Raw genomic sequence first — 14050 nt, forward strand, 5'->3', positions numbered from 1 at the left:
ATGTGGCGCCATATTTAATAAATAAAGGGTGGCTATATGTTCGCATATGTGGGGGCGACTTTGGAACCCATGGCTGTGCCCTGGAGTTGTAGAAAATACTCATCTTGGAAAAGGAAATAATTACATCTAAGTACAATAGCTAATAGCTCTAGAATAAAATGTCTCTGTATCTCACTTATTCCTACATCATTACAAAGTATTTTATTAACTGCTCCAATTCCTGCTTCATGAGTGTTGGATGTGTATAAACTTACCACATCCATACTGTATAAAATGCCTTTGCCTTCACTCAATTCTAGGCCCTGTATTTTATTCAGAAAATCCCCTGTGTCTCTTATGTGGGAATTTGATCCCACAAATGGTCTTAGGTATTTATCTAAAAAGATGGATGAATTGGACAGGATGGACCCAATTCCAGCCACTATAGGGCGTCCTGGTGGAGCTACCCTGTCCTTATGAATTTTAGGTAAAGTATATAGGACAGGTGTTATTTCTTCAGTCTCCAATAGGAATCTAGCCACATCCTGCCCAATAATACCTTCCTTTTCTGCCTTAGAAACACAGTTCTCTATCTCCTTTTTAATATCAAATTTTGCATTTGTGGATAACAGTTTGTACACTCTCTCATCAGCCAATCAAAGAACAATTGATAATACAATTGATAATAGGAGTATAGGAGTCAGGCAAAGGGGTTGATTTATCAAGCTACGGCAGAGAGGGGCATACATATGCGCCTCTGGTGAGCTGAATTCCGCTGCCAGAAATTCAGCATTGCACAAGAACGTGCGGGCAGGAGCTGTCAATCTCCACGGTCCATTGAAATTCTCCACCTAAGAGGTGGAGAAGAGGATAGGGAAGCAGCGGTCTGATGATCGCTGCTTCATAAATAAGGACTGCAGGTTCACTTGTAAGAACCTGCAGTCATAGGGGGACTATCCAGGGTGCTGAACCAAAACTGTTCCGGCTCCTAGCTTACATTCCTGCTTTTTCAAATAAAGATACCAAGAGAACGAAGACAAATTGATAATAGGAGTAAATTAGAAAGTTGCTTAAAATTGCATGCTCTATCTGAATAACAAAATAAAAAAATTGGGTTTCATATCTCTTTAACTACAAATACAATCTTCGAACAAGACTGGAATATTTTTTAGTTAAAGATGGAATGTTAAGTAAGCACTAGCAGCCTCTATCTGTATTTGTAAAAAATTTTTTTTTTTATTCTGATTAAAAACTTACTTGAGCCATGATTTTCTTATTAAGTAGTAACATACATAAGGAATTGACAATCAGTTCCTTTGGCAATCATTTTTCTTTTTCTACTGTGCAGAGAAAATCCCTAGCACCAAGATAGCTGGGGATATTTTCCTGTACTTTTTCAAGCTATTGAGTTCTGGGTAACAGAAAATCTCCCCTTGTGCTTTGCTTAAATGACCATAGTCAGCACTGACATAATAGAATAGATATAATAACTGATAATTTGTAAGAAATGCAATATTTTTATGGTGGGTGACGATGTAGATATCTGTGACAATTTCATCTTTTTTCATAAATACATTTTAGTGCAAGAATTTTCTTTCAATATTACCTCTATAATCCTGTAAAAATCCAAAGCTCTGTGTAAAAGCCAGATGGCTGAAAATCTCTTTTCTAGATTAGGAAGGTATTTGATTAGAAAAGCTTTAGATAGGGTGTAAATAAGGTGAAGTGAGTGTGTTAAAGTGCTTTTAAATAAGCATTTTTTAACTTCTGCAAGGTGCAGTATCAAAATATACTTTCATAAAGCGTTCATGCTTGATATAACCAGTTTGAAGCTCAAATTAGGCTTCTGATCTCACAATCCCTTCTCAAAGGGCTACAAATACTGACAAACACCAAGTTATTATCTAGCACCATAACATACAAAGTTATACTGCCATAAGAAAATTCTAACTCTACCAAAAGGCAGCCATTATTTTGTCAAAAAATTGCTGATCAAAAGCATATCCCAGTTTAGTAGAAACCCAAACAAATAAATACACTAAAAATAAGATTTCACTGGTAAACTAGATTAAATGACCAGCAAATACAGTACATCTGCATAATCAACAAATGCATTTTAAAAAGAAATGGCAATAGCACTTAGGGGCCTAGGTCTGTCGGACCTGATCCGACAGTGCGGATCAGGTCTGACAGACCTCGCTGAATGCGGAGAGCAATACGCTCTCCATATTCAGCATTGCACCAGCAGCTCTTCTGAGCTGCTGGTGCAACGCCGTCCCCTGCAGATTCGCGGCCAGCAGGGGGATGTCAATCAACCCGATCGTACTCGACCGGGTTGAATTGCGGCGATGTCTGTCCGCCTGCTCTTTTGACCGCTGCTTCATAACTGGTGTTTCTGGTGAGCCTGCAGGCTCGCCAGAAACACAGGCCCTCAAGATTCATCCGGAGCTTGATAAATGGGGCCCTTAGTCTGAACTTCAATTGAGTAGTAGATTTTTTTCTGTCAAATTTCAGTTATGTCTATTTCCAGTTCTCCTGTATCATGTGACAGCTGTCAGCCAATCACAAATGCATATACGTATATTGGGGGAGATTACAAATGTGGCAGAGGATTCAGCGCAATTGCTGAAACCCACGTCGACTGTAAGTTAACCTCGCACATCGGGTGAATAACATTTACGGCGCAGTCAGATCATAAACTGCTGTAAGTCGGATAAACTGGCGATGATCAGAAATGTGTGCAAATACACATTTCTGGAGTTGCCATTGATTTACGGCAGTATATAAACTGCCGGCGCATAAGTTAAAAACAAAAAAATGTTACATCGCCTGTAAAAGTCTAACCTGCCACCCAAAAATTCAACCGACACGTCAAAACCCCTATATCCACCATCCTCCTACATCGCAACTAATAATAAAAGTGATTAACCATTAAACCGCCACCCTCCGCACAACGCAATATAACTATTTAAACTATTAACCCCTAATCTGTCACCCCTCCACAATGCAATATTTCTAAATAAACTAATAAACCCTAATCTGCCAATCCCCCACAACGCAATAAACCTAAGTAAACTAATAACCCCTAATCCGCCAACCCCCACAACGCAATAAACCTAATAACTGTATTAACCCATGAACCGCCCCCCACAACGCAATAAACCTAATTAATCCCTAAACCGCCATCCCCCACAATGCAAAGAACTAATCTAATCACTAAGCTCCGTAACCTTACACCCCCTAAGTTAACCCTAATTACATAAAATAAATAAATACTAAGTTAAAATTAAAATAAAAAATTCTAACATTTAAAAAAAAAAAACTAAGATTTAATTAAAATAAAAGACTAAAATTATCAAAAATAAAAAATGTAACCCTAATCTAATATCCCATCAAAAATAAAAACACCTCCTAATCTAGCACTAAACTACCAATAGCCCTTAAAAGGGTCTTTTGTAGGACATTGCCCTAAAGCGATAAGATCTTTTACCTAAAAATTACAAATTAACCCCTAACAGTAAACCCCCCAAAATAAAAAAACCTAACACTAAAAAAACCTAAGCTACCCATTGCCCCATAACTAAATGTATTAGTTTTCTTTTTGTTTTTGTTTTTTGTTTTCGATAAATGAATGTTCCTTTGTTTTTGTACGTGTGTCAGCAAGTCAATGCACTTTTTTTTTAACTGTATGTTTACGTCCTGAGTAAATCAGTTCTTTCTTTTCATATTTGTGGAGGTGTGGGCCCAATATAACTGTTGGAGTGGCATCAGCCACTCATCAGCTGTAACTTGCAATTTTTTCACACCACAGATTTAATATATATTCTTTCATATGCATAATAGAACTTTCAAACTCTAAATTATGATACCAGAGGAGGATTCATGTAATAAATCAATGACTTGCATTCAAGGGTGAATAGTACTAGCAAATTGATTGACCCAAGGTCCACTAATGAGACATCAGTGACCTCAAAAGTTACTTTAAACACCACATTGGTTCCACAACATAATAGGTTACATTTATTGTATGTACTAGAGAGAATCTGATAAGCAAGCGCTATCCAGGGTGGCTAAGCTTTACAGCCTTGTTTTTTAAATAGATTGCAAGACAACAAAGAAAATTTGATAATAGGAATAAATTAGAAAGTTGCTTAAAATTACATGCTCTATCTGAATCATAAAAGAAAAAAATTGGGTTTAGTGTCCCTTCAAAGTTGACTCCTATTGGACTTCCTTCCTGTATGGCTACAGGTGTTCATCTGAAAGTTGACAGAAAAAGCAGGTATGGAACCTGGTAAGTAGTATCCAGGAATATAAATCAATAAATAAAAAATGCTTATTTTTTGGTGTTAATTTCTAGTTCACTTAGCTCCTCCATGCACTACAAAATTTAAAGAAAATTAATAAATACTGACAAAATTCATCAATATTCATTTGTTTCCTTTAAATTACCTTAGGGAATAAAAACCACTTACCTCTAGAATGCAATGGAGCTGGGCTAATCCCGACCCTTTTTCACAGAGCCCTGGGACAAACTACCAGGAGACTTAAGGGACACTAAACCCAATTTTTTTTTCTTTTGTGATTCAGATAGCGCATGCAATTTTAAGCAACTTTCTAATTTACTCCTATTATCAATCTTTCTTCGTTCTCTTGCTATTTTTATTTGAAAAATAAGGCATCTAAGCTTTTTTGGGGGGTTCAGAACTCTGGATAGCACTTTTTTATTGGTGAATGAATTTATCCACCAATCAGCAAGGACAACCCAGGTTGTTCACCAAAAATGGGCCGGCATCTAAACTTACATTCTTGCATTTCAAATAACGATAACAAGAGAATGAAGAAAATTTGATAATAGGAGTAAAATAGAAAGTTGCTTACAATTTCATGCTCTGAATCACGAAAGACAAAATTTGGGTTCAGTGTCCCTTTAGTGTGGCAGGACCCAGGAACTGCACTAAAGGCTCTCCAGCATGCTAGAAATAAAGACTGTAACACTATAGGTCAACTTCCCCTATAGCAAAGAAACATTTAAAGAAAAAAGAAAACAAATGTAAATGTTTAATGAATATTCAGTAATTGTTTTGTTTAAAACAAAGCGAATACCGAATAGCACAAAATGAATAGCACAGCAGTTGAATATTTGGAAAACTACCATTTCTGAATATTCGGCCCGAAAGATTCACCCGAACCAAACTTTTTGCCTGTGCTCATGTCTAATACTTACCGATGACATGAATTCAAATCAGTATAACAGAGAGATTGGGAAATAACAATAAAGCCCTAGAAATTTCTACCGCATTTGTAGAATTTGCTCTGGGTCCATCAAGAACAGGTTTATTCTATCACTTGGCCTTGCTTGAACTATCCAGCTTGAAATGGTGCTGCTGCTGGCACCTGATGTTTTGATGAATATTTTGTCTTATGAACAGGTTGATTTCTCTTAGCTTAGATGTGCAGACAAGAGACCACCTACAGTCAATAAAGAGGTTTACTGTACATTGTCCGGCAGAAGGAGGGTAAAGAGGCATTAGCTATTATTATTCCAAATTATAGTTGGATAGTAAAGGTGGGATAATAATTGTAATTCTTATTTTTCATATTTTGCAGGATTGTTACAGATTGGGAGGTTTGCCCACCTTTACTCCAACGGGTTCCTTCATCAGGGAAAATGTCCTAGATTTCATAAACTGCACCAGCTCTGCCCAAAACACATCCTGACTCTGACAACCCTATTTACAGCACAGCAGCAGCCATGCTCCTCCTATCATAGCTCCACCCACAAGCACCCTTACCTACCTATCAAGAAAGGCCTCTGGGAAATGCTGGACGGTATGCATAATGCTTTTTTTTTATTTCCTGTCTACACCTTTACCAGTAAAATGATTTTAGTATCTCTTTATATAACCAGCACCTGGGGACTTAGAAAAGATTCAGAATGCTTTGTGTGATTTTAATAAATGACAATATTTAGCTGTAAAATATAAAGCTTTGATTTTTAAATACCACTATTCAATCTTATGCTTTCATTCTTAATGCCAGTATTCATGTCATATGAATGCTGAGGTATTTACTGTATCAGTGCTTATTGGCCCATCTATTCAATTATTTTTATGTAAGAAGGCAATTATTACCCAGTAGCTTTTTTGTTGTTGTTAAGTACATGACAAAGGTACTAATTACACTGCTTATAAATCCTAATGCAATATAAACCCTGTTCTCAAGCTTTTTTAATGGATTGTAATTTTCTCCTTCATTATCAAAACAGAAATAATTTAATGTTTTGTTATGAAGCATGACTTCATAAAGTCTGCCACATTTTTTAATTTGCAGAGCTAATAAGGGAAAACATGTTTTTGATTATTATGTGAAAGCAGACTTAAAAAGGAGCCCATTTCAGACTGAAAAGCATTTTGAGTTGAGGTGTCAAATAAGCACATTTTTCAAGTTGTACGTTTCTTTAAGAGCACATAAAATATTTTACAAGAAAACAAGCAATTACATGAGCGTTTTGAAGAATGTGTTGTGAAAATGTTGGCATTTCAATTCCTGAATAAACATTTACACTTTATCAACAGCTTCATTTAAACCACAAACTATTAATAGTCAGTGAGCATGAATCTGCACAAATACAAATGAAAACAACTAGTTTTGCTATTAGATTAAATGTAGCACAATAATTATGTTTAGAACAAAATAATATATTTATATTTAGAAAAAACAGATAGAAAGATTATGAAAATGTATAGGTTTTGATTGGTTGGAAATACTATTTATACTTAATAAAAATGGATTGTGAAAAAATGGACCATTTATGTTGATAAATAAATGTGTGTTTTATTAATTGTTTATAGATAAATAGTGATATCTATACCCCTAAAAACACCTTAGCTGGCAGAGAGAACAGCAAAAGTCGTTCATTACTCAGCTTACATTTTTATAATATAATATAGGGAAAAGACTCTTTAAAAGTGCATATTTTAAATATTTTCCACATTAATATGAAATCAGCAAGTACTTGCTGAGGACATAAGGACATTTTCCACCCAATAAATATTTTTTTCTAGTGATGCTGTTTGGTACAAACATATTACTTTCTAGTGGTTTTAAATACAGGTGTTTCAGTATTCTTATGTAACAAAAAAATGCTTGTATATATACAAGAAAAAGATAGATAAATACATATATACATAGCTAAAATAAATAGATATACATAGATACATACAGTACATATAAAGACAAATAGATTAACATACATCACATAGAACTGTTTCATCAAATAATACGTTATATAATATTTAACTGCAAAGAAAGAAGTTGAAGTGGCTGTGATGGTAAACTTGAACATATGACTTTGTATTTATAGAATTATTATGCTTAAATAATGCTAGTAACGTAACGTTTTCATTAAATGTCTTAGCCCCATAAAACTTGTTCTTAACATATCGTTTCATTGTGTGCTTCTAGAAATCCTCCACCAGTCCCCCTTCCTAATCTCTATTTTTAACTTTCCACTCTAGTGTGCGGCATCCAATCAAATGTGTTGCCACGCGGCTCACTGTTTCCAATGCTTTGCCAGATATCATGGTGAAACATGCATGCGCGTTCGCTAGAGAATTTTCATAGCCGACATCCCATAAAAGTTATGTACATGCCTGGTTTCTTTCAGACTCGGGAGCGCACATTGGATCCCACCCTCTTTACACGTCACTACAATGAAGACAACAGTGATTTAAGGGGGCAGAGGGAAGGATCATTAGTGACATCTTATAAAATATAAGATTTTTAAAAATGTAAATATATATATAATTGAAAATAATATTGCGGTTTGCTTTGCATATTATTATGTATCCATTAAGATGTTTTAATAGTGGTATCACTTTAAGACTTTGTGTATGACTTAACAAACAGCAAGAAAAAAAATAGCAACACCTGACCAGGATTAACAATTTTTAGTAGCATGAAGATTGATGTGTATAATCTTAAATAAGTAAATTCTTCAACTTATTAAGTATTACATTATATTTTTTACATTAGTATTAAAATAGAAACATTTCATAGTTTATTTGGCTGGGGAAAAAAGATATACAGGACACATTTATGAAAAAGATGGTTTGCCTAATTTAAATATAACTGAGCAAAACTGTCTAAAAAAAAACCCAGATTAGTGTTTATTAGGGTTAGTATCAGGGACTGGGACCAAATGCAGGCATCTAACAGTAGTATCCTGGTGCCCCCATCTTGCAAAGATATAAGAAGCCCCGGAAGGAATGAATTGAGAGCAGGGGCATGTGACCACACTACAGGCCAATAGCAGTGGGTTGCTAGGCAGTATTTTGAGGAGGAGGAGCGAGTATAAATATTGAGGGTTGTGAGGCGGAAGCCAGCATCAGTTCCCTTGTGAAGCGGGAAAAGCTGACAGGCAGAATGGAGAGCGTGAGCCTTTTGCTGGAACAGGTAAGGACCTTGGTAGCGGAGAAGGGTGTTACCTGGCTCCAGCAGAGGCTCTTTTCGGAGGACAGCGGTTCCGGTGCAGGGTCGTCGACAGTCGAGCCAGCAGGTACATCAGGTCAGGAGCGGTGCAGTCGGCCGGTGAGGCGGATAAAGCCGCCGGTGCGGCTTAGTCCGGATGACAGGAGGGGAGCTTCGGGTCAAGGGAGGCCTGATACGGCCAGAGGGGGAGGTAGTGGAAAGTCGGGAGGCAAGAGAGGGGCTATAGATGAGCTGCGCACCTCTCCAGTGTCAGCAGGGAGTAGGAGGGGAACACTGAGGCCTAGGTTGCTGGGGACGAGCGTAGGCAGCGGGGAGGGGGGAGTAATGGTGACGCATGAGGTTTGTTCGGGGAGCAGGGAGGATGTGGTGGCAGTCGCCAGGAGCGGTATAAGTAAACAGGGGGTTGAGAGGGGGGGGGATGGCTCGGTCTTTGAGGGGGCTAGTGTGAATAGAAGGAGAGGGGGGGAGGGGATATGTGGGAATGTGAGAAACGGTAGGGGCGTTGGAGGAGCAGGTGTAAACTTAGGGAGCAGTGAGGGGAGGGATAGGGAAACTGTAGGTGCTGCATGTGGCAGCGGAGGAATTGGAGGGAACATGAGGGAGAATAGTGGACGTTGTTTGGGCAGGGGAAGAGGAGGTATTGGGAAGGGGCAAGCTAAGGGGAGAGGAAAAAAGGGAAAAGAGGTAGGTGGAGGAAGGGGTACTGAGGCGAACAGGGCTGGCAGGCATAGTGCAGGGGGAATATCAAGTGGGATTGGAGAGGCCGTTGAGGTTTTGGTACAGGATATAAGGGAAAGGGATAGGGTTACAGGGGGTAGGGGGGATGGGGAGAATAGGGGTACAGAGACTGAGAGGGGCAGGGAGAACAGGAGTGGGGGTAAAAGGACTGAGAAAAGGAATAATGTGGAAGTGAATGATTGTGTTTCAGAACCGGAGGAGTCGGACGGCGTCCCGGTGGAAAGGCCGGGGTTGCCTGCAGTGCAGTCTTCATTACAGGAGCTGGAGGAGGACGTCCTGTGGATGAATGAATCTTACAGTGACTTCGCTGGTGAAGAATTGCAATTGGGACAGCAGTCGGAACCGGAGAGTTCGGCACAGGTAGGAGAGATGGCTACTTTAATGCAGCTGCTCAATTCTCTGGTGCCTGGGGGGGACAAGTAAATCAGAGTGAGGAAAAAATTGGGGGAATGAGGGAAGAACGAGAGAGGGGCAGGGGAAGAGAGAAGGAAGACACTAGGAGGCAGAGACATCATGTTAATCATTCTCCACAGAGATCAGGTGGAGGTTCAGGTGGACAGAGCAGAAGGGACAGGAGCAGGAGCAGAGGGGCACGGCGGAGGGAGAGATCTCGGACGCCAAGGATAGACTACAGGGAGCGGGAAAGGCATACGTCCCCCACATGGGGCAGGCGGGATAGAGATCGAGAACATACACGTAGAAGGGAAATCTCTATGTCTTATAACATTGATGATAGGGGGAGAAGGTCTGCAGGTGACAGGGCGGAAAGGAGAAGAGAGGATACAATAGTGGTGCAGGAGCCTGTGTCAAGGCCGCCAGGTGAGACGGCGGGTTCCCTGCAGGGGGGGGAAGAAAAAGTAGAGTCGGGGGGAGTGTATGAGACGGTGATGAAAGGTCTGAAGGAGCTGGTGGCTCAATTAGAAGACAAAAGGAAAGTTGGGGGTGATGTGGGGACAGCAGCCGGAGCATGGGTACCGGCAGTGAAGGAGGTTAGTGTACCGGTGGTTGGAACCCCTTCGGGGAGTGGGGTAGATAAAGGAGGGTCGGTGCCGGTTACAAGCGGTGAAGTGTTAATTGTGGCGGATCAAGCCTTGCGTAGGCCTTGCTTGTGCTCAGTTGGACCACTTGGGATCCATCTGAGTAAAGAGGTTAAAGAAAAGATATGGAAACGTGAGTTTGTTGAGATCTTTTCATTGTTGCCGTTGGACCACTTTATAGAGATAAAGGAAGATCCAAAAGGGGAACAGGGCAAAAAGGAAGAGGAGGAGAGAAAGAAAAAGTGGAGGAAATTACCAAAAACTTTTTCAAACTGGACGAGGGCCTTTTGCATACTAGCCAGCGTGATCGGGGAGAAATTCCCCGAGCAGAGCTCGACTATGTTTTGCTATTTTGATGAAATATCAGGGGCTCTGAGGACATATGGGGGTCTTGCCTGGTGGCGGTACGACGAACAGTTCCGCCAGAGGCTGGCGGTACGACCAGAGATGCGGTGGGACGACAGGGAGATGGGGGTGTGGTTGGAGTTAATGACTCCTTTGAGGGGGCAGTCCTTTCGGAGTGGAGGAACGGGGGCTAGTGGAACGACCGTGGGGGCCACATCGATGGCAATTAAAAAAGGCCTCTGCTTCCAGTTTAATGAAGGGGTGTGTAGGTTCGGAGGGGCGTGCAAATACAAGCACGAGTGCTCAGGATGCGGAGGTGCGCACTCTGGGGCAAAATGTTTCCGGAAAGGAAAAGGGAATGGAAAAGGAGGTGAGGGTGCTGCTACGGGCTCGGACCCCGGTGAGGGTAAGAGAGATGGCCCCGTGGCTAAGTCAATACGGTAAGACAAAGGGTAGAGCGGGGGATGCGGAGCTGTTACTGACAGGCTTCAGTTCTGGATTTCGTATCCCGTTCGAGGGTTCAATGGGATCGGGAGTCCCTGGGAATTTAAAATCGGCTGAGCAATTCCCAGAGGTGGTTCAAGTTAAATTGGAAAAGGAGGTTGCATTGGGGAGAATGGCGGGCCCCTTCAAGGACCCTCCATTCCCGAATTTGAGGGTGTCCCCACTTGGGGTGGTCCCAAAGAAGACGGAGGGTCAATTTAGAATGATTCACCACCTGTCTCATCCTAAGGGTGCGTCTGTTAACGATGGGATTGACCCGTCTTTGACGGCAGTACGTTACGCTTCATTTGATAAGGCGGTCAGTGTGGTCAGGAGAGCGGGGATTGGAGCATTGTTGGCAAAGGTGGACGTGGAGGCAGCCTTTCGGCTTTTACCAGTCCATCCGGTGTGTCATCATTTATTGGGTTGCCAATTTCAAGGGGAATTTTTCGTTGATCTGTGTTTACCCATGGGATGCTCCATATCCTGTGCGTATTTCGAAAAATTTAGTACATTTGTGGAATGGGTGGTGAAGGAAAAGGCGGGCAGGTCATCGATGGTCCATTATTTGGATGATTACCTGTTTGTGGGGGAAGCTGGTTCTGGAGTTTGTGAAATGTTGTTGAAAACATTTGTTGAAGTGGCTGAGCAATTCGGGATTCCGATTGCACCAGGAAAGACGGAAGGGCCGGTGACTAAGTTGAGTTTTCTGGGGATCCAGATTGACTCAGTCTTGATGGAGTGCTCGTTACCTTGGGAAAAGGTGGTAGATCTGAGAATGGTCATAACTGGGATGCTTGGGAAGAGGAAAGTGTCGTTGCGAGAAGTTCAATCGCTACTGGGCAAGCTTAATTTTGCCTGTCGGGTGATCCCAGTTGGAAGGGTTTTTGGAAGGCGTCTGGCATTGGCTACGGTTGGGGTGAAGGAACCACACCACAGGATCCGGCTTTCAAAGGAATTGAAGGAGGATCTAAGAGTGTGGTTGATTTTTCTGGAGGAGTTCAATGGGCGGTCGCTCATTCAGGAGGGGCCGGTATCTGATGAGATGTTGCACTTATACACAGATGCTTCAGGAGCACATGGCTTTGGGGCATATTTTGATGGCAGATGGTGCGTGGATACATGGCCTGAGGAATGGAAGGAACAAGGTCTAACCAAGAACTTGGTGTTTCTAGAATTGTTTCCGTTGGTGGTGGCTGTGATGGTTTGGAATGGTGAGCTGAGGGATAGGAAGGTGACTTTCCACTCTGACAATCTGGGAGTGGTATTTGCGATTAACAAGTTGACAGCGAAGTCAAGGCCGGTGATTCGGCTTCTCCGAGTGTTTGTCCTGGAATGCTTGAGGGGGAATGTTTTTTTTCGGGCGGTGCATGTACCCGGGAAGCAAAATGTGATTGCTGACTCTCTTTCCCGGTTACAGTGGCAGAAGTTTCGGGAAGCAGCCCCGGAGGCGAAGTTGGATGGGGAAGAATGCCCAAGGGCTTTGTGGCAGATGGACTTCTTAAAGGATTGAAATTGGCGAGAGGGGCTTTAGCCCAGAGTACGTTAAGAGCTTACGTGCCAGTATGGAAACGGTGGTTTTGTAGACTGCACAGGGATGGGATCAGGCTGTCAAAAGAGGATTGGGTGTGGTACTTGGTTGATTGGGTGCAGGAATGGAAAGAGGCGAAGATGTCAAAATCCATGGTGAATCGTCAGGTGGCGGCGTTAGCCTTTCTGTTTAAGCTGATGGGATGGGTCGATTTAACAAAGGAGTTTTGGGTAAAATTGGCGGTGAGAGGTGTTTGTAGAGGTGGAACTAAGGGGGACAAAAGACGTCCACTTGTATTTGGTTTACTATTAAAGATAGTTGGGGCTTTGGAGGAGGTGTGCAATTCTAAGTTTGAGTATTACTTGTTCCGGGTGGCTTTTTGTTTAGCCTTTTTCGGGGCTTTTAGAGTGTTGGAATTGGTTGGGGCTAATAGAAAGGACAATGGCGGTATCGGGTTTAGTGATGTGGTGATATCAAGGGAGGAAGTGTCCATTTGGCTTAGAAAATCTAAAACAGATCAGGAGGGTATGGGCCGCTTAATCAAGTTATTTGCTATCGGGGGTGTTTGTTGCCCGGTAGGTTCACTTGTGGATTATCTTAGGATCAGGCCTAGTGGTGAGGGCCCTCTTTTGAGGCACGAGGATGGAGGAGCATTGTCAAAATATCAGTTTGTGGCGGTACTTAAAAGGGCTTTGTCCGTGGCTGGGGTGAACCCAAAAGACTTTGGAGGCCATTCGTTTAGGATAGGCACGGCAACTGAGGCGCATGAATTGGGTTTGAGTGAGGAAGTTGTGAAAAAGGTGGGAAGGTGGAAGTCGGGGTGTTTTAAACGTTATGTTCGTCCTAACATGATAGTATAGTTTTGTTTTTCTTAACAGGTCCAGTTCAGTGTTGGATAGTTGGACATTCTTTCATTTACTGGGCGAGAAAAGCTGCAGCAACAAAGGAAGGAGGAATCCAGTTGGGTCTTCCTCGGGAACAGGTTGGGGTAAAGTGGTTTGGGGTAAGAGGTCTCAAATGGGATGGGGTAGTGAGTACAGTGAGTAAGTTTGCCAGGCTGTACAAGCCTCCTGACATTTTGGTGTTACACGCTGGAGGAAATGACTTAGGGTTTATGGCTCAAAAAGATTTGATTGACCAGTTGAAGGGTGGCATGCGTAGGTTGAAGGTTTTGTTCCCGAAGGTGTTAATTGTGTTTTCTGAAATTGAGACAAGGTTGGAATTGCGATCAGCTTGGGATGTCAGGAGGCTGGATTTATCCAGAAGAAAGGTTAACAGGACTCTATCAGGTTTTGTTGCTCAGTTGGGGGGTTTTGGCATTCGCCATGTTGAATTCGAAGGGGAATCAGGCAGATGCCTTTTTATTAAGGATGGGGTGCATCTCAATGAAGTGGGGTTGCACTTATTTAATTTTAACCTAAAAGAAGGGGTACAGAAGGCCTTA

Source organism: Bombina bombina, chromosome 3, assembly GCF_027579735.1.
Source record: "Bombina bombina isolate aBomBom1 chromosome 3, aBomBom1.pri, whole genome shotgun sequence".
NCBI lineage: Eukaryota > Metazoa > Chordata > Amphibia > Anura > Bombinatoridae > Bombina > Bombina bombina.